Raw genomic sequence first — 19706 nt, 5'->3', positions numbered from 1 at the left:
AACCAGAATTCTAACCCAACTAAGTCAAGCCCCATCATTAGTGCTATGATCCATGAGTGGTTTATCTGGCTTCCATAACAACAACAACAAAATCCTGAGGCTAAAATACACACCAAATATTACAAGCCTTTAAAAATTATTTCATCTTTAAGAAAGAAAATGTTGTAGTTAGAAATGCATGCGTGTGTGTGTGGGGGGGGTGTGTGTGCACGTGCATGCACATGTGCCCATATATATGTGGTGGTGGAGAGCTGGTTAGGAAAGGAGTGACTGCTTGATAACTAAATACCTTAACGTTACTTTTTATTCTTTGGTCCAAAACTACTTTTATAATGCAAGTGAATTAAATTGTGGCAGTTACTTGTATGAAACAGAGCATTAGTTGTGCATCATCAAACAAGGAATTCATCCAGAAACTGAAAATTATTTCAATTTTTTGGTATAGTTTTGTTTTTTACCTCTCTCCAGTATCACAACTTTGTGCAAGTTAACTTTGGTTGTCACTTTCTTAAATAGTTGACTCTTCCCCATTTATTACATTTTTCTTCTATATTAAAGCATTTGAAAGTGCTATTCTCTGAAAGGGATTAAGTAGGTTAATTAGCATTAAAAAACATTTCCTTTAGTCAGTGTTTAAAATCTCTAAATACTACCCCTGCTTTCCATCTTTCTCTCTATTTTTTTTGAATGAAAAAACGAGATAAAACACTCCAGTGATAAGAGAATGTCTGAAAGCAAGCCCATCCCAGCCAATTTCCCAGTCAGGTTTGGAAATGGTGTCTTTAGCATCAGATTGCATGGGAAATCCTTGTCAAATCTTTTTTATATATACTCATAAATAATACTTCCTAGAGTGTCACTAGTAGTCACAAGACACAGTGGGTTAATTTCAATGACAGAACTGCTGTGGAGAAAAATGAATAGACTGTTAATAGGATCACTCTTGAATAATAGCTAAATTATTACATTGTAGTGTGGTGGGTGTCACTTCCTTAGTGTGGCAAATTACATTTGAAGGTGCCAGTGTGAACATCTCAGGAATATTACATTGCACAGCACTTTAGAGGAATTTAAAACTTTTCTATAGCTTTCACTCCTTTAACAAAGCTCGTGTCTATTTCTGTTTTCATTGGCTTTCATTAGAAGGTGTAGCTGACCATATCAGTTTTCTGCCATATCCCCTCAGTATACACCTCTATGCCACAAAGTTTTTATTGCAAACAACTGTGATGCTTTCACACAGGAACCTTCCAACTCTTTTCTTGTCCCTAGGCAAATCCGAAGTGCTGAAGAACAAATCTGTTCAAAAGGTGCCCTCATCTAGTATGGATGGGACTTGGTGAATAAATACCCAGCTTCTCCATCCCTCAAATGAAGTAACTGGAGTGGAACAACCCTAGGATATGGGGTAAAAATGGGGTCTAGGAGTTCCCCAGCAGCGTTGGGCTCCTGTTGTCTCCAGATTTTGATAATGTTCCTTGTATTGACTGCCTTCCCTTCCTGTCTCATTTTCTCTACTGGTGTTTCCTGGAATCATCATCCAAAGAAATGACTTACATTCAAATCTTTGTCTTAGGTTCTGCTTCTAGAGTAACCTACATGAAGACAGAAAGTGAATATAAATTGGTTTTTTTCTTTTACCAATTATCATGCAACAAAAGAGATAATCTATAATTCCTTTCATTCCTTTCATTCCTTTCATAGACTAAGACAACCTTGCAGTCTCAGTCAGTTTGAGGTGCTGTAACAATGCCATAGATTAGGTGGCTTAAACAACAAATATTCATTTTTCAGTTGTGGAGTCTTGGAAGTCCAAGTTCAAGGTACCAGCATAGGGCTGGGGATATAACTCAGGAATAGAGCTTGTGCCTAGCATATGTGAGGCTCTGGGTTCCATCCTTAGCACAAAAAATAAAAATGGTGGCCTGTCTTTGAAAGCCTGCAAGTTGCCTCACCATGTCATCCAAGTCGTCTGTGGTTCTGGGTTATTGGGATATTCACAGGCTGGCGCATGCGATCCTCCTGCTCCGAGAGTTCACTGATACATCCTATGAGGAAAAATGGTACATTTTCAGGAAAGCTCCAGACTATGATTGAAGCCTATGGCTGGGTGTGAAGTTCAAGGTAGATCTGGACTTTCCTAATCTTCCCTACCTCATGGATGGGAAGAACAAGATCACCCAGAGTAATAAATACCATTTTGCAATACATCGCTCACAAGCACAACGTGTGGTAAAACCGAAGAAGAAAAGATTCGAGTCGACATCATGGAGAACCAAATAATGGATTTCTGCATGCAACTGATTCACCTCTGCTACAATTCTGACCATGAAAAAATGAAGCCTCAGTACTTGGAACAGCTACCTGGACAACTGAAACTATTCTCCTTGTTCCTGGGGAAGTACTCATGGTTTGTAGGGGAAAACTTATTTTGGTGGATTTTTTCACCTATGATATCTTAGACCAGAACTGTATGTTTGAGCCTAAGTGCCCGGATGAATTCCCAAATCTGAACGCTTTTATGTGCCGCTTTGAGGCCTTGGAGAAAATAGCTGCCTACTTGCAGTCTGATCGCTTCTTCAAGATGCCCATCAATAACAAGATGGCCAAGTGGGACAACAAATATATTTGCTGAGCAAGAGAAACTGCTTGTTTTGTTCCATCTTATACCCAGGGGACTGTACTCTTCTCTGCACTTTCCAATAAGTAGCACTTAGGTTAAAAAATAATAATAAAATAAAAACGGTGCAGCATGTTCAGTGTCTGGTGAGGGTTTTCTCCTAACTCATCATCAGCCTCTCTCCCTGAATCCTCACATGGTGAAAGGAATGAGAAGTTCTTTGAGATGTCTTTTATATTAGAGCATTGTAGTTATGCATAGTAGTTGGGATCATTTTGACAGAACCATACATGCATGAAATTTGATTTCATTCCCCAATCCCCCCTTTTCTGTTTCCTTCTCCTTCTGCCTATTCTCCTTCCTCTTTTTGGGGGGGGATACTAGAGATTGAACTGAAGGGCGCTTGGCCACTGAGCCACATCCACAACCCTCTTTTGTATTTCATTTAGAGATAGGGTCTTACTGAATTGCTTAGATCCTTGCTTTTGCTAAGGCTGGATTTGAACTCTCAATCCTCCTGTCTCAGCCTCCTGAGCCACTTGGATTACAGGTGCGAGCCAACGGGCCCCGTTCCTTCCTCTATTGATCTTTCTTTCACTTATGTATTTATTTATTGTGGTGCTGGGGATTGAAGCCAGGACCTTGTGCATGCAAGGCAAGCACTGTACCAACTTAGTTACATCCCCAGCTCTTATTTATTTTTGATTGTTTCTTTCTACTTATACATAAAGGTGAAATTCCCTGGGGTAATGTTTACATGATTTTGTTAAAATGATTTTATTAAAATCACATAAAATGATTTTGTTAAATTCATTCTTCATTTCCTCCCCTTTCTCATCCTTCCTCCCTCCCTTTTGATCCCCTTCTACTCCACTGATTGTCCATATATCTTTATGATATCCTATCCTTCCCTCCTTCTTTCCCTTATTTTGCTCTAGCTTCTGCATAGGAGAGAAAATATGCAACCCTTGATTTCCTGATACTGGCTTATTTCACGTAGAATTATGTTCTCCATTTCCTGGGGTCATTTTTACAAGGACACTAATTCAATTCATGATGGTCGTATGCATATAACCTAATCAATTCCTCAATCACCTCCTAATACTATCACTTGAGGGTCAATATTTCAACATAATGAATTTTGGAAAATACAAACATTCAGTCCATAGCACTTCTTAAATCTCTGGCTTCTATAGGAAGGCACCATGTTACATTGGGAAAACCATGGATTTGGGGTTTAGATTCAACCTTGAGTTCAAATCCTGCCTTTATCATTGACTGGCTGATGAACTGTGTGACCTTGTTCAAGTTATTTTGCCTTAACGAACATCAAGTTTTCCACTTACAAAGGAGGGATAATTCCTCTGTCCAGAGTTGGTAAGAGAAATAACTGCATAATGTATGTCAACAGGTCAGTACAGCACTTAACATAGTAGTAACCCAATAAATTTCAGTTGCCTGACCTCCAATTGCTGGTCACTACCAGTGGAATGTAATGTTCTTGTCCTTGTAGCATTTTTCATGGAATATAGAGCAGATAAATAAACAGATTAAGAATACATCAATATTCCAAGCTTCATGTGATGGGAAAAATAGTAGTAAAAATAACTCTGAAGAAAATCTTGTTTAGCTAAAAATTTTTCCAGTCTATCTTTTAATTAGTTAAAAAAATTTTAGCATTACAAAACTAAACCACTCTTGTAGTTCTATAACAAACAAAAAATTGTGAGCAAAAAAATCCCAAAATAAAACAAAGCAGGGAGAGGCTTATAAAACTAAATATGGAGCTCAGCACTAACAGCTGAATGGCGGAAGGAATTAAAATAATTAAAAATCACGAGTGAATGATAAAGTGTAGAGAAACTAAATTTACAGACTATTTAAAACCTGGAATTGCTGACTGTTCAGAAACTACACAGATGAATCAAGGGTGGTGAACAGTTGAAAGGGATTATGGATAAATCTACATTGTTCCAGTTGTTACCCATGCCTCCATCCCTGAGGAAGACTTGGCAGTTAGATATTGAACCAGGCAAATGTTTGTAGCAGATCCAGTGATTGTAACCTGCCTATCAATAGATCCTGCCACTGGGTTTGCAGTTTTGATATGTGTCCCAGACATCTGGTGAACCTTGTTGATCTTGGCACCCTGAAGCCCCATTAATATGGTTGGAATAATGAGTTCATGAGTAGTCATAGCAGATGCATCCAAACCTTCCCAATAACCTTTCACTGCTGGGGAATGAATGCAATGCCACTGAATCAGATATTGCCATGCAAACTAGGAAAACAAGATTTGAATTGCCAACTGGGGCAGCTCCATCAAATGAGGCTGTGGAATAGTGTGCTGTTCTTGAAATGGTAGAGGCCTCTTTATAGGAGATCTCTCCAGGTCAGAGTTAAAGCACATGGATGGGAGGTGTGAGGAAAGCTTATGACGTTGCTGCCTGTGTTGACCTGTCCTAACTACTTTCAAAGGTAACTGAAGAGCTGGGTGGACTTCATGGTTGGGAAAACTCCACTTAGATCATACAGGTCTGTTTGACACACTAAATGATGGATTGTCAAATACTAACAGTTGTGACAACCTGTTCAGTAGAGGTGGGAAGAACATTCGCTGCCACTTGCACCTGAACACTTCTACTCTCATATTTCCTTGATCTTGTAACTACAATTGCCAGGGAGAGAGCCACATTGACTAGCAGGGACCATCATGTTCAGGGTGATCAGGGTCTATTGGTTCCTGGGATTTTGTCTTTCAGTTTGTCAATGATCATAGCAAAGTTTTACTGATGGATCATGGCAAGTTTTACAGATGGAGTTTAGGGGGTCCAGTTAAAGTAGTAATTCTCTCAGTACAATTTCCTTCTGAAATGCTGATATATTCACTACGTATCTTCTTAAGTCCCCTTCTTGATGATACTGCCAAATTCCATGCATAAATTGCTGAATGGTGAAAGTGACTTGTAATTCCTCTTCAAACATATATCTCATCCATCCCCATGGTCCTTGTCATCTTCCTGTTGATTTCTATTGTTCTGTCTTTGGTATACCCTTCCCCTTTCCACCTACTCTCCTTTGCTCCTTAGTTGGCATGAGTCTACAGTTTTGGCTTGCACCACTACCAGTGACCAAAGACTTGACTACTCAAAGTCAAGTTTTCCAGAACACCACTTGACATGGAGACGGATGTGATTAAAATATGAGGCAGAAAAGGAAAACAATGGACACATTTGGTTACATTTAAATGGAGAACATATGTTAGCAAAAGGCATCATTAAGAAAGAAAAAGTAAGCCATAGAGAGAAGATATTTTCAATTCCTGTACCTAACAAAGGGCATTTAGATAGAATACATAAAGAACTCTTATAAAATAAGAAAAAATCAAAACCCAAGGGAAAAAATGAGCAAAGGAGTTGAACATGAGCCAAGAGGATACCCAAATGATTGATAAACATAATAAAACGTGCCCAAAGTCATGAGTAGTTATAAAAATCAAATTAAAATCTCCACTACACTCTGAATAGTTTTTTAAAAATTAAAATATCTGACACTACCAAGTACAATGTAGGATGTGGAACACTGAACAAACCGTCATACACTGCTGGTAGAAGTGTCAATTGGTACCATCACTTAGAAAAGCAGTTTGAAATTATTTGTTAAAGGTGGAGATAATTATACCTTATGCCCCCTGCAATACATATTGTAGAATTCCATTTATATAGCTTTTGAAAAGAAACACAACCAGTCTATAGTTTGAGGATGTATACTTATGTGGTAAAAAATTAAACACTGCAAGAAGTTATTACCATAGAGTCAGGAGAATAGTTACTTCTAGGGAGAAAGGAGGGCCTTGTGATGGGCCAGAATTACAGGGATGTAGTGGAGAGGATAGCGACATTTAGTTTCTTGACCTGGATGATAGTTACAAGAGTGGTTAGTCTGCAGTAATTCAGGTTGCTGCAAGTTTTGCTTCATGTACTTTCTCATATGCATACTATGTTTCATTATAAGCATGTTTAAAACACTCAGTGTCTGCTCTGAAAAACACTGGTTAGGGTAATTTTAATATACATCACTCACAGAAAGGCTCTTCCATGGGGGCCTTTCTGTGAGTGATGTATATTAAAATTTGTTTTGGGAACAAGGGAGTAAAGGAAGACAAACAGGTCTTTAACATGCCAAGGTATATTGTGAAATTACAAAAGGTCAAAAGTATGTAGTGACTGTGTGATCACAAGACCCTTTTTCTAAGGTTTATTTTATAGAGAACACACTTAGGAAAGTAGGTGGGATAAATATAAATCAAGTCCTAGCTCCATGAGCTAGTTGATCTGGTCCAATCAAAGACTTTAGGAGTTTTGTGTAAAACATACAAATGCAAAGCAGTAAACAAATGAAATTTTAGGTGATGCTGAGCTGGAGGCCCTCTAGGTTTTTAAAATCCTCATCATTTCAAGTGTCTACTCAATTGATCCCAAACACTTGAATAGTGAGGGATCAGCCCATAACTATGCCATTGGATAATAAATTTGACCCATATCCTAAAACTTATTTCTCTGTTTCTGCTTGTTTCAATCTTTATAGTGACCATGATAATTATTTGTCTGTGGATGGGTAGATCCCATATTTGCTCACTTTGTTATTGTATTTTCATGCCAGTCTCAGTTGTTTATAAGCAAAATCATTTTGAGGTATCCAACATCTTCCCTGATGTTGGTACTATTCTCACTGGAACAGTATGTCAGCTACTGTATAACAAAAGCATCCCAAACTGAGTGCTTTAAATCAACAACCACAATTCTGTGGTCTGGAAATTCAGGCTGGACTCAGATGGATGAGTCTTCTGTTGGTCTCAACTAAGTGACACTCACGTGCTTGCAGGCAGATGTTGAGTAAGGTAGGATACTAGTTGGCTGTTAGCTGAGGCAGCTATTTGTGTTCTAGTCATGAGTCTCTCTCATCATCCATCAGACAGCCCTGAATGAGCTTGTTCACATGGTAGCCTATAATGAAAGTCCCAAGAACAACAAGAGAAAGATAGCTTCAAAGAGCAAGTGTATTTCAAATCTTTTCTTGCATCACATTTGTTATTGCATTATATGGCCAAGTCCAGAGTCAGTATAGAAGGAGACTATTCAAGGTCATGGATATAGGGATACTTGAATAAATTGGGGGCTATTACTCCTACAACCTGCCAAAGGTACTTCTGGCATCATAACCATTTATTATCAAAAATATCTCTAAAACTGAACTGACTTATGGTGCCTCTGATACAAAATTCAATGTAAAGTTTGGATTTTTAAAACCAAACATGTTCATTGGTCTTTTAAAGGAATGATCTGAATAGGAAAGACTGATTAAAATAGAGGTCTATTACATTTTCAAAGATATGATGAAACATAAATGGTTTCCCCTAAGGAAAGTATGCAAGATGATTAGTCAAGGAAAATTTTAATTATAACCTAAAAACAGAAGGATTCTGGCAGATATGGATTATCATTAGACTGCATTTGTTACAGAAATGCAAAAGCTATGACCTATCCTTTAGTTTCACTTCTTTTTGTTTAGCAAAATCTGTTCCTTGTTCTTTTTTTTTTTTAAACATGACTCTGTCCTGTTTACAGTTTAACTTGTTGCAGACTTCAAATTATTATCCAAGACTGGACATATTAACTCTGTCTGTTGTAAGAGAAGTCTGTCATGTTGGTTAATTATGACTGTGGGAGGCAATCAGGAAAAGGCAGAACAGGCCCAGGCCTGCTTTCTGTTGTCTTCAGACATTGACAGTCTATGGCTGTGACCATGCTAATTTGGAAGAGGACCCACATCTCCAAGCCACAGTGGTATTTTAGAGGTAATTTCTCTCAGGAAAGGCAAGGATCATCAAGTGACTCCACCTGGTATTGCCAATTTTGATTCCACTGACCACCTAAAGTCACCATCTTCTGCTGCTTTTGTACTATCACAACCACAAGAAAGGATTTTCACCAAGAATTTTATACTCCCAGTCCAATCTTCCATAGTAGATATCTTATATTTCTTTCCTTTGGATAAATTTGAGCTCTGTAGATAATTTAGAACTTGATAAAGTCATAGTTTCTACCTTTTATGGGTGAAATGATGATGATGATGATGATGATAATGGTGGCAGTGATGAAACAGAGTAGTCCCTCTTGCCAAGTTCTTTATAAGAATAGTATTATTTAATCTTTGCAGCAAATCTTTTATCTCTGTATGATACAGGAAACAGCAGAGGCACCAAGAGATTAACTAACTTGCTCAAGAACTCATGGCTTATAAATGGTGAGACAAGGATTGAACCCAGGTCCAATCATATTCTAAATTTTTGCTCGTAATGACTCAGCTACCCTACTCCTTGTTCAGAGCTTTCTTTACATGTCTGAACATCATCATCATCATCATCATCATCATCATCAGCTACATTTTTGTTAGGCATTTGTTATTTGTAGGTATGTGCAGACTTGTGCTAGAAGTATGGTTTAAAACATGCATTTTGCATAGTAGAATGTGGAATAAACAATCCTATAAATAGCTCTCTTTATTGGTGGTCTTGGTGGAGAGGAAAAGCATAAATAAATTATAAAAACCTTGTCAACTGACGAATCTGTTTTTAGTTAGAGCTTTCACATCCTCCACCCTCCTCATCAAATCCCTGTAAGTGAGTTGATAACAAGCAGCAAAATGGAACCATTCAAGTACTAGCACATCTACTTCAGCATTTTATTTTTTAGTCAAACTGTGTGAAGTCAGGAAACTCAAGAGACCAAAGAGTATCCTGGATATCTCACAGCTGTGACCTTCTGATGCCAAATCATCGAGAAGTGACCTTTCAGATTTACATATCATTTGGTCTCTATGTTGTGCCAGTTAAAAGAGCAGACTCTGGAAACAGATTGTTTGGGATTAACCACAGATCTTCCAATTTACTTGTTGTGTGATTTTGGACAAGTTACTTAACCTTTCTAAGTCTCAATTTCCTCAACAAGAAAAATGAAGTGATAACAGTACTCTCTGCAATTGAATTATTGTGGGGATTGAGGTAATATATGTACAATGCATAGTGCCTAGCACATAGTAAGTACAATCTAAATATTAACTATTACTATCACTGTTTTGCTGGGCAGCTAATGTCAGGTAGAAGATTTCATTTTTTCTAAATAATTTTTTTAAATAGAAAAGCTTTTCTGAGTTTAAAAGCAATGCATGTTATTTGTAAAAATCTAGAAAATGCAGTTATGAAAATGACTTTTGAACTATTAAACATCCAAATTCTAATATTCTGTTGTCTTAGTCTATTCAGACCATAACTAAATACTTTAGCGAGGGTAATTTATAAACAACAGAAATTTATTGTTCACAGTTTGGGAGGCTGGGAAGTTCAAGACCAAGGTGCTGGAAGATTCAGTATCTTTTTAGGGATGAGATGGCACCTTCCAAGTCTCCAAGTCCTCACAAGAGCAAAAAGGCACCAATTCCATTTATGAGGGTGGAGCCCTCATGACGTAATCACCTCATAAAGCCCCACCCCTTAATACCATCACATTGAGAACTAGATTTCAACACTAGCATTTTGGAAGGACAGAAACATTCAGACCACAACACCTAAAATAATGTACCAAACTGCCCAGAGCTTAGTGGCTTGAAACAAAAATCAATTATTATCTCACTGTTCTGTGGGCTGGAAATATGGGCAGATCTGTTTATCTCTTCAGTCTTTTGGAATTTGGGAGAGGCCGATGTTCGAGGATGGCCTTATTCACAGCTGACAGCTGGCAGGATGTTGGTCAGGGCACCTCAGCTTTCCTCTATGTGACCTCTTTAGTTGGCTCTCTGGGGTTAGTCACATGGTGGTCTCAGGGTTCCAAGTGTAGCAACAGAGGCAAAACATCAAAGCACAGGCACTTTTCAGGTCTCTTCTATCATCCTTATTCTGAACACCCCAAATCTGAAATGCTTCAAAATCTAAACCTTCTTTAAAACTAACAATACTTAACAAGTTTCAGATTTGGAGTCTTTTCGAATGAGTTTTGATTTAGTGATACTTAATTGGCGAAGTCTATGCAAATATTCAAAAATCCAAAAAATAACTCTGAATGTCAAACACTTGTGATCTGAAGAATTTTGGATAAGTGACATTCAACCTATGCTGTCCCATTGACTGAGCAAATGAAATGAATAAGCATAGACTCAAGAGGTTAAGAAATAGATTTCATGTTTTGATGGAAGGAGTGCCAAAGACACATTCCAAAGGCACAGGCATATCAGGATAGGAATCATTTGAGGCTACTTCTTGTAATTCACCACAGATGAATACTATTAAAATAATATGTATGTATACATAGAAAAACATGAAAAACATACACTTAAAAGAAATCATATTAAATATGATCATTGTAACTTTTTCTATTATACACTGGGCAATTTAATATCTTCCTTTTGCACAACATTCTATTGTATGAATTTACCATGACGAATTTAACCAATGTATCTTATATGTTTTTAGGTTGTTGCCAATTCTGTAATAAACTTCTGTACATATATACATTTTATCCATTTCCTCATTAGTTCCTAGGTGTGAAGATTTCAATCCCTGACATGTTGCCACCATAGTCTATGGAAAGCTTGTATCCAGAGGTGATATTCAAAATACTTTATTTTTTAAAATACTTAACAACATAATGGATACTAACCTTACCACTGAACAAAGTTCTACAGGTTCTAAGCCTTTAGCTCTGGATTGCGGGGTGGTTCAGGTCCCAGGGTAGAAGGTTGGGAGGCTAGAGTAGTAGAGAGTTGTAGAATATCATTTACCCTTACAACAATACTGACTATATCATCCACAGAGCAGTGTATGGGAATATCTGTTTCTCATCACCCTCTCCAACCACATACATTGCCCAGTTTTTTCATCTTTGCCAATCCGATCAAGGACAATGGTGAAAATAATACCATTTTTAATATTTTCCTACTCACCCATGAGGTACTTTTTCATATTTCATCACCACTTAATATTGGTTATTGTTGCTTTTAATGACTTGCCTATTTATGTCCTTTGCTGATTTTTCTTTGAGATATGAAACTTTAAAAAGCTAATATTTATTGATACCTTACCATATGCCTAAGTCATTAGTAGGCATTACTTACATTTACTATGAGTGTATAAAGTTATAGTTATTCCCATTTTAGAGATAAGAAAACAGTGGTAGAGGACATTGGACCTAGTTATCCCACTCCTTGGTTTATACCCAAAGGACTTAAAGTCAGCATACTACAGTGACACAGCCACATCAATGTTTATAACAGCTCAACTCACAATAGCTAAACTATGGAGCCAACCTAGGTGCCCTTCAACAGATGAATGGATAAAGAAAATGTGGTGTGTATACACAATAGAGTATTAATCAGCTTTAAAGAAGAATGAAATTATGGTATTTGCTGGTAAATGGATGGAGTTGGAGAACATCATAGTATGTGAAACAAGCCAAACCCCCCAAAACCAAAGGCCAAATGTTTTCTCTGATATGTGGATGCTCATTCACAAAAAGGGGTGGGGATCTAGGGAAGAATAGTTACTTTAGATTAGGTAGAGGGGAGTAAAGGGAGGGGAAGGAATATGGGGGTGGGAAGGATAGTAGAGTGAAATAGACATTATTATGTCATGTACATGTGTGACTGCATGACCAACGTGATCCTGCAATATGTATAATCAGAAAAATGAGAGATTATACTCCATTTATGTATGAACTATCAAAATATATAAACACATTCTACTGTCATGTACAACTAATTAGAATAAATTGAAAAATAATTTAAAAATAAAAAATGGGCTCACCAGGATCTTGTTTCTCAATGCAGGTACCAGGATTCCAACTGAAAGAGGATTCCAAGTGAGATTCTCTATCTCAGGTTCTTTATCATTTTACTCTATTCTGTAGCTTCTACAATATTTACTCATAAGAGCTTTTTACATATGGTTGTTCACCCTTAGTCATATATGTGGCTCATTTTCACTAACTACTCATTTTGTTTTTAACTTCTCTTTTAGTACTGCTTGCTGTTCAGGAGATAAACTTTTTATGGATACATTTTTTCTATATGAATTTTTAAATTTCAATGAGAAGTTTACAAAACCATTTAATATGGTGAAATATCTCAAGCTTTTTTCTGAATGGATTTTGTCTTCAATATCCTTCTAAGATGTTCCCCACATAAAGTTGTTAAAAAATTCACCTATGTTTTCTTCAAAGAATGAATCTAAGAATTATCTGAATTAATAAAATACATATGCTAAGGCCCCAAATCTACTAAATCAGAATTGCAACAGTGAGGATTACATGTATGTGTTTTTAAAGGGATACTGAAACTCTCAGTCCAAGAGAACTTCTAAATAAATAAATTTACCTCTTTTTACTCCACAAGGCATATGAAATTGGCTAAAGAATAGTAAATTAAGAATATATCTACAAAATCAATTCCAGATGGGTTAAAAACTTAGTTGTGAAATCCCAAACTTAACTTTTTGAGGAAGAACACATAGAAGAGTGTTTGTATAAGTCAAGATTCTCTAGAGAAACAATAGGAGATATGTATACATACGTGTGTGTGTAGACATATCAACCAATCTATCTATAGACAGATAGAAAGGAAGAGAGGGAGAGAGGAAGAGAGAGGGAAAGGTTTATTTTAAGGAATTGGCTCACACATTGGTGGGGGCTGGCAAATCTGAAATCCTTGGGGCAGGCTGGAAATTCTGGCAAGAGTTGCTATTGCAGTCTTGAGTGTGAAGGCAGATGGGAGGCAGAATTCCTTCCTCTTTGGGGGAAACTCAATTTCTTTCTCTTAAGGCCTTCAACTGTTTAGATGAGGCCCACCCCTATTATGGTGACTAATCTGCTTTATCAAAGTATACTTATATAAATATTAATCATAACCCAAAATATCTTTATGATAATATCCAGACTGTTGTTTGATCACATGACTGGACACCATCATGTCCATGAACAAGTTTACATAACAAATTAACATTCACAACATCTTTTTGATCCTATGGGAGTATTTATGAAACAAGACACACACTAAAGGACAGGTACATAATTTGAACAGTGACAAAAATGTTGTGTTTTCTTATCTTATACAGTTTTTCCTTCTCATTTGAAATTCCTTTAGGGAGAGAAGAATCCATATTATACAATATGCTTTATGGGATCATCCTCATTTATTTCCTTGTCAGAGACCTATATTCTTTTTTTTAAATTCTGTGATTTCTGATAAACAAACCCCAAGAAACAGTATGAGAACATAAAAGAGACAAATGTGTTTTAATTTAGGTGTCCACAAACCTAGATATTAGCTGTGGTACCACAATATCCTAAGCCAAAATACCAATGATGGATTTATTGTTGCCCTAATTTAAAACAAGCCTGATTTATTTTTAAAAAATGCAACCTCAAAACACAACTTGCCAGACGTGATATGGAATGCATTATGTGCCTAACCAAAAAACAAAATGCTACGCAGTACAGTGGACTTGAAAACTATCTTGCTATTAATAGATCTCCCGAATGGCTGTGATCTGTTGGATTTGATACATTTAGGTTTTGGCAGCTGCTGAGGACTGAAAACAAGCGATTCCATACATTATTACTTAATAAAGAAACTAGGTCATGAAATAGCCCTTTGGTGAATTTTTTAAAAAGATTCTGCAGAGCCCAATTCCATCTTGAAAAGTCCCTGTCGTCAAGTATGCTTGGCAAAGCAGCAAAGTGATTAGCAGACTCCTTGTCTGAAACTGTGTTAAATTGAAAGCAACTTGGGGTACCCTGTTACCTTCATCTGGCACAAATGCCTGAAATATGGAATACCCACAACAAATATTTGCTGAATCTAAAAGGCCATTGATTCAAATGTTCGGATTGAGCAACTTTATGAACAAACACATCCACTGGACAGATAAAAACACTTTCAAGCATTTAAAGTACCACTGGTCTGTTCTGTTAGGCTCAAAATTTTTTCAATGTTCCATTGAAAGGCATTTTCACCCACTCATTCCTTTAAAAACAAGCTTTAAAAAAAGACACTACAAAAAATTTTAAAAAGAACCCTAGTGGATTGTAGTATTTAGTTTTTTTTATTTAAAGAAATACTTATTTTAAGTCGGATTCCCTCAGTAATGAACTCTGAGCAAAGAATTTTTAGTAAGAGAATGAGTGTGGAAAGGGAAGAACACTCAGAAGGGTGAGATATCAAGCAAAGTCCTGAACAGGGTAACTCAAGCTCAGTCCTGCTCTGGGACTAATGTATGTTCTCATCAGGAGACAAGGGAGCTGTCGTATTTATAGATTTTCCTCACTACCATAATAATTGATGGAGCAGGACTTACTGTATCCCACATTCCAGGCACTTCTGGTTCTTCTTGAATAGGTAAAGTGGGTTTCCGGAGCCTGAAGACTGTCCTCCAAGAAGGAGATGCAGGTGTCAGCTATGCATGGGGTAGTGGAGGGCAGATGTGGATGAAGATGGCAAAGGGCTCCAAGGGGATATGTTCAAACATTCAACAGTATCGGCCTCAGTACTCCATAGGGATCACTTGTTGAGGTCTCCTCAAATGAAGAGCAAGGAGAAAGAGGTGCTATGTGAGTAATATAAGACTTGAGGCAGGTATCCATATTTTCTTTAATGTCCTTGCCTCTTGGTTGACTCAATAGAAAAGAGGTTACAGAGGAGTTTGGTTGGAGGATTGGTAACTATGTGATACTTCCCTTGTGAGGAAACTCCATTGATAGATGCCAAAGGTTAGGAGGTATTAAACAGTGAGCAGGTCTGGAGAGCAAAAGTGGAAAAATCAATCCTAAATGGGGTACTTGGGTCAAAGACAGAAAAATTAGCTCAAGGCAGGGAAGGGGAAGGGGTTGGAGGAGCAAATTATGGTTATTGGAATAACCATAATTATAATTTAAATCTATATTGTATAACACACATAATAATGAAATATATTAATTTTTTCAGTGACTATAGTATATGATGAATGCACTACCCAGATTTCAAGTTCTTGACAGCTACATTTGGCTAGTGGCTACTGTATTGTATAATGAAACTCTAGAACTGCAGAAAATTCTGTTGGACACTGCTGGCCGATCATATTTTTTTAAACATATTTATTTATTTATTTTTATGTGGTGCTGAGGATGGAACCCAGTGCCTCACACATGCTAGGCAAGCACTGTACCACTGAGCCACAACACTAGCCATTGACTTGTTGAATAATAGATCAAGGGTTGAGATGTAATGGGTCTCAATTTCATCTCAAACTTCTGTTTCCTTTCTATCTATATTCAGCTTCTAACATGTCAAATTTTACCACTGGGATTTCACTGAAAAATTTGGAGCAGAGGAAAAGGGAGCATTTTGAAAACTTTCTGTCAGGAGTTAGCTGCAGGAACAAATTGTCACCAGACCAAGCAACTGAGTAGAATTTGGGCATGGTATTTCCAAAATCCTGGGTTATGCTACAGCTTTTGTTGACATCAAGGAACATTTGAAAACTGTAGATTGGCTCCTGGGCCATAAGTAGAGGTTCTGAGTTGAGAAGACCCTGAGATATCATTGATCACCTTTTATCCAAAGTTGAATTACAGATCGTTTTAATTTTAATAGTGCTAGAAGACCCTGGTACAATGATTCAAGTGCAAGTAGTTCATTTATGGGTGATCTCAGGAAACACTCATTGGTAGGGAGTGATGGGGAAGAGAGAGAGGAAAAGGAAAAAAAGTCAATAAAGGACACACTATCAATACGTTTCCAAGTGGGAACTCTGGGATCCAGTGTCCAGAATTGTTGTACCCAAAGGTGAGAGAACTGGTTCATTTACCAATCATTTACCAAAAGTCATTGGTTAAAGGATACTGGAGGGTGGATTAGAGGAGCCCTTTGGGCCTACTGTGTGCATGAGCAGAGAAAGCCCTTGGACAAAGAAATGCAGGTTTGTGTAATTAGGTCAGCATGCAGGGAAATGGCAAGTGAGGACAGAGATAAGCAGGGCCTCTACAGAGTCTGCTACAAGGATTTATTTTTACTTTTAAGCAGGAAAAATAGACCCAAATCTCTTAGAGTACAGCCCATCCATGACCTAGTACGGCTGATCCATTGGCACAGAGGAGACAATGAACCACTGCCAAACAAAAAAAACAAACGAATCTTTAATGGGCAACTTGACCTCTAGTTAGAACATCTCAAATAGTTGAGAATGAGGCTGGAGAATTTGGTATTAAATGCCTCTGAATTCAAAGGGTGGGGAGACGATATTCTTACTTTGACACCAAAGGAGACATGGAACAACTTATTTTAGCCACTTGTCAGGGTATGCATGGGCTGCTCGTGCATTCTAGAGTTTTGGAGAGAGAATTACCAAATGCTTGCTGCTGAGGCCGATGAAGCCAAGCTGGGGCATCTGTGGGCCAGGAATATATGGTTGCATATGTGCCACTGTATCTGTTTGCAAAACATGCCATATGTTGACAGACTGACATATGTTGAGCTATATGGAAAATCAGTCAGAGATGAGCTAGAGTATAAGAAAAGGAGGGAGAAGGAAAGATGAAAGAGAAACCCTTTCACTGTGGCTAGATAATAAATTCCTTGAGCATAAGTGAGATGTCTCAGTCATTTTTAGTCTCCAGTGCCTATAGCTGTGCTGGGCACATAGTACATGGTAGTTAGTGTGTCCTGAGAATGAAGACAGCACATGCAAAGTGGTTAGAACCTTGTCTCCTGTGTAATAATGCATGGTACAAGTACAATGAATGAATGCATGAAAGTATGCCTGGAGCTAGAAAGACCCATGGAGTTTCTTTACATCACTCTTTCTTTTACACATACAACTTAATTTTGGAGGTGTAATGTGACAAGTCAGGGCTAATTGTGATACCATTCTGTGTCATTTCTGTCATTATACAAAGGAGCTAGGAGGAAAGAACTAATGGTTTTTCGAATGCAGCCAGATTGGGATAATTTCTGTAGTGCAGCTCCTGAGCTGCCAGTGGGAACTGCAGGAAGGGCTTGTCTATCTTCATTCCTTTGCTATTCCATGTATACTTTTATTTTTATGTATTATGATCATTAATTTTTTTTTGATCGTGGGAATTGGACCCAGGAATGCTTTACCACTGAGCTACATCCCCACCTTTTTATTTTTTATTTTGAGACAGGATCTTGGTAAGTTTCTTAGGGTCTTACTAAGTTGCTGAGGCTGGCCTTGAATTTGCAGTACTCCTGTCTCAGCTTCCTGAGTTGCTAGGTTTACAGGCATGTGCCACCATGTCTGGTTCCATGTACATTTTAAAATCTGCTTGTCAAATTTTACAAAACAAACAAAAAACATGATGAGTTTTACTGACATTACATGGAATCTATAGACTTAAGGAACACTAACATCTTTAAAATGTTGAGTCTTCTGATTCATTTTGATAAAAAATAAACTCCATTCATATAAGTCTTTTTAAATTTCTCTCAATAAAACTTTGTGGATATTTACAGTGGAGATCTTGGACATATTTTGTTAACATTGTCCTTGGATACTTAGTATTCTCTGATGCTAATATAAGTGGTATCTTTTTAAAATTTCATTTTTTGTTTGTTGTTGGTATATAGAAATGAGGTGTATTTTTAAACATTGAATTTATATCCATCAATTTTGCTAAACTCTCTTATCTCTAATGAATTGTATACAGATTATTTTAGGTTTTCTTATGCATACAATCACATAATATGCAATTAATTTATTTCCTTCATTCCTTCTTTTCTTTCTTTTTTGTTTTTTTCTTTCTTTTCTTCTCTTTCATTAATTTTTTTCTTCCCCTTGATTTATGCATTAGCCAGAGTCTCCAGAATAATGTTGAACTAAAAAGCTTCTAATGAGCACACACTTCTTGCTTGATATCAGAGGGAATGCTTTCAGGTGAAGGGTACACAGGTATTCATTAGAATAATTTCTGCACCTTATGAATGTTTGAAAAGTTCCATAAAAACAAAAAAACTGTCTTTTAAAGGTAAGGCTTTCAATACTTCACCATAAATGATGATGTTTTCTGCAGAGAAAATAGAAAAGGAGTAAACCCCAATTTGTTATCTGACCCTACTATACCTAAACAGCAAGACTCCATGAGGACAGAATAGGGTGGCCATACACTTGCAATAATAATCTGAAAATAAAACCGAGACAATTTCAAAAAAAAAATCCAGTAATATATAGCAAAGTTGGCATTATCCTAGAAATGCAAGTCCGATTTAACATGAGCAAATGAATCAATGCAATTTGTTACAACAGATCAGAGAGGTTTTGGTAGATACTCTTTATCAGAATATGGTAGTTTAAAAAAATCTTTTTAGTTATGATACAACACCAGGCTACACTTTGACAATCATAAAAGCATGGAACCCAACCCCCCCACCTGCCTCCCTCCACTCCACCAATCCCTCTACAATCCATTTACAGTTTACTTTTTTAAGAAAATTAGTGTCCTGTGGATACACCAGATGCCAGGACCCACCATGCCACATTCATGCCTGCACATATGAAAGTTTAGACAAATTCATTCCCTTTCCCTGTTCCTTCTTTCCTGCCTCAATCCCCTTCATTAACTCTACTGGTCTTTCCTCTATTTCCTCTATTTTGTTGGAATTCCCCTTCCCCTCTTTTATTCTTCTCTCTCTCTTTCTCCGTTTCTCTCTCTTTTTTTTTTAATCCCCCACTCCTTATTTTGGATTAGCTTTTGCATATCAGAGAAAATATTTGACCTTTGACTTTTTGGGTCTGGCTTATTTCACTTAGCATGATATTCTTCAGTTCCACATATTTACCAGCAAGTGCCATAATGTCATTCTTCTTAATGACTGAGTAATATTTCATTGTGTATATAGGCCACATATTCTTTATCTGTTCATCTGTTGAGGGGCTAGATTGGCTCCATAGCTTGGTTATTGTGAATTCTGCTGCTATAAACATTTAGGTGACTGTATCACTGTAGTATGCTGATTTTAAATCTTTTGGATATATACTAAGAAATGG

General features: G+C 37.2%; 1 pseudogene across 1 annotated transcript; it reads left to right on the top strand.

The window, feature by feature from the left end:
• The first annotated feature begins 1956 nt into the window (after positions 1–1956).
• Positions 1957–2671, top strand: LOC306651366 (glutathione S-transferase Mu 5-like; annotated as a pseudogene). The gene has a single exon. The product of its transcript is annotated as a glutathione S-transferase Mu 5-like (transcript).
• Positions 2672–19706: the final 17035 nt, after the last annotated feature.

Source organism: Sciurus vulgaris, assembly GCF_902686455.1.
Source record: "Sciurus vulgaris genome assembly, chromosome: X".
Lineage (NCBI taxonomy): Eukaryota > Metazoa > Chordata > Mammalia > Rodentia > Sciuridae > Sciurus > Sciurus vulgaris.
Note: the sequence above shows the minus strand (reverse complement) of the source record. Positions and strands in the feature narration are given on the sequence as shown.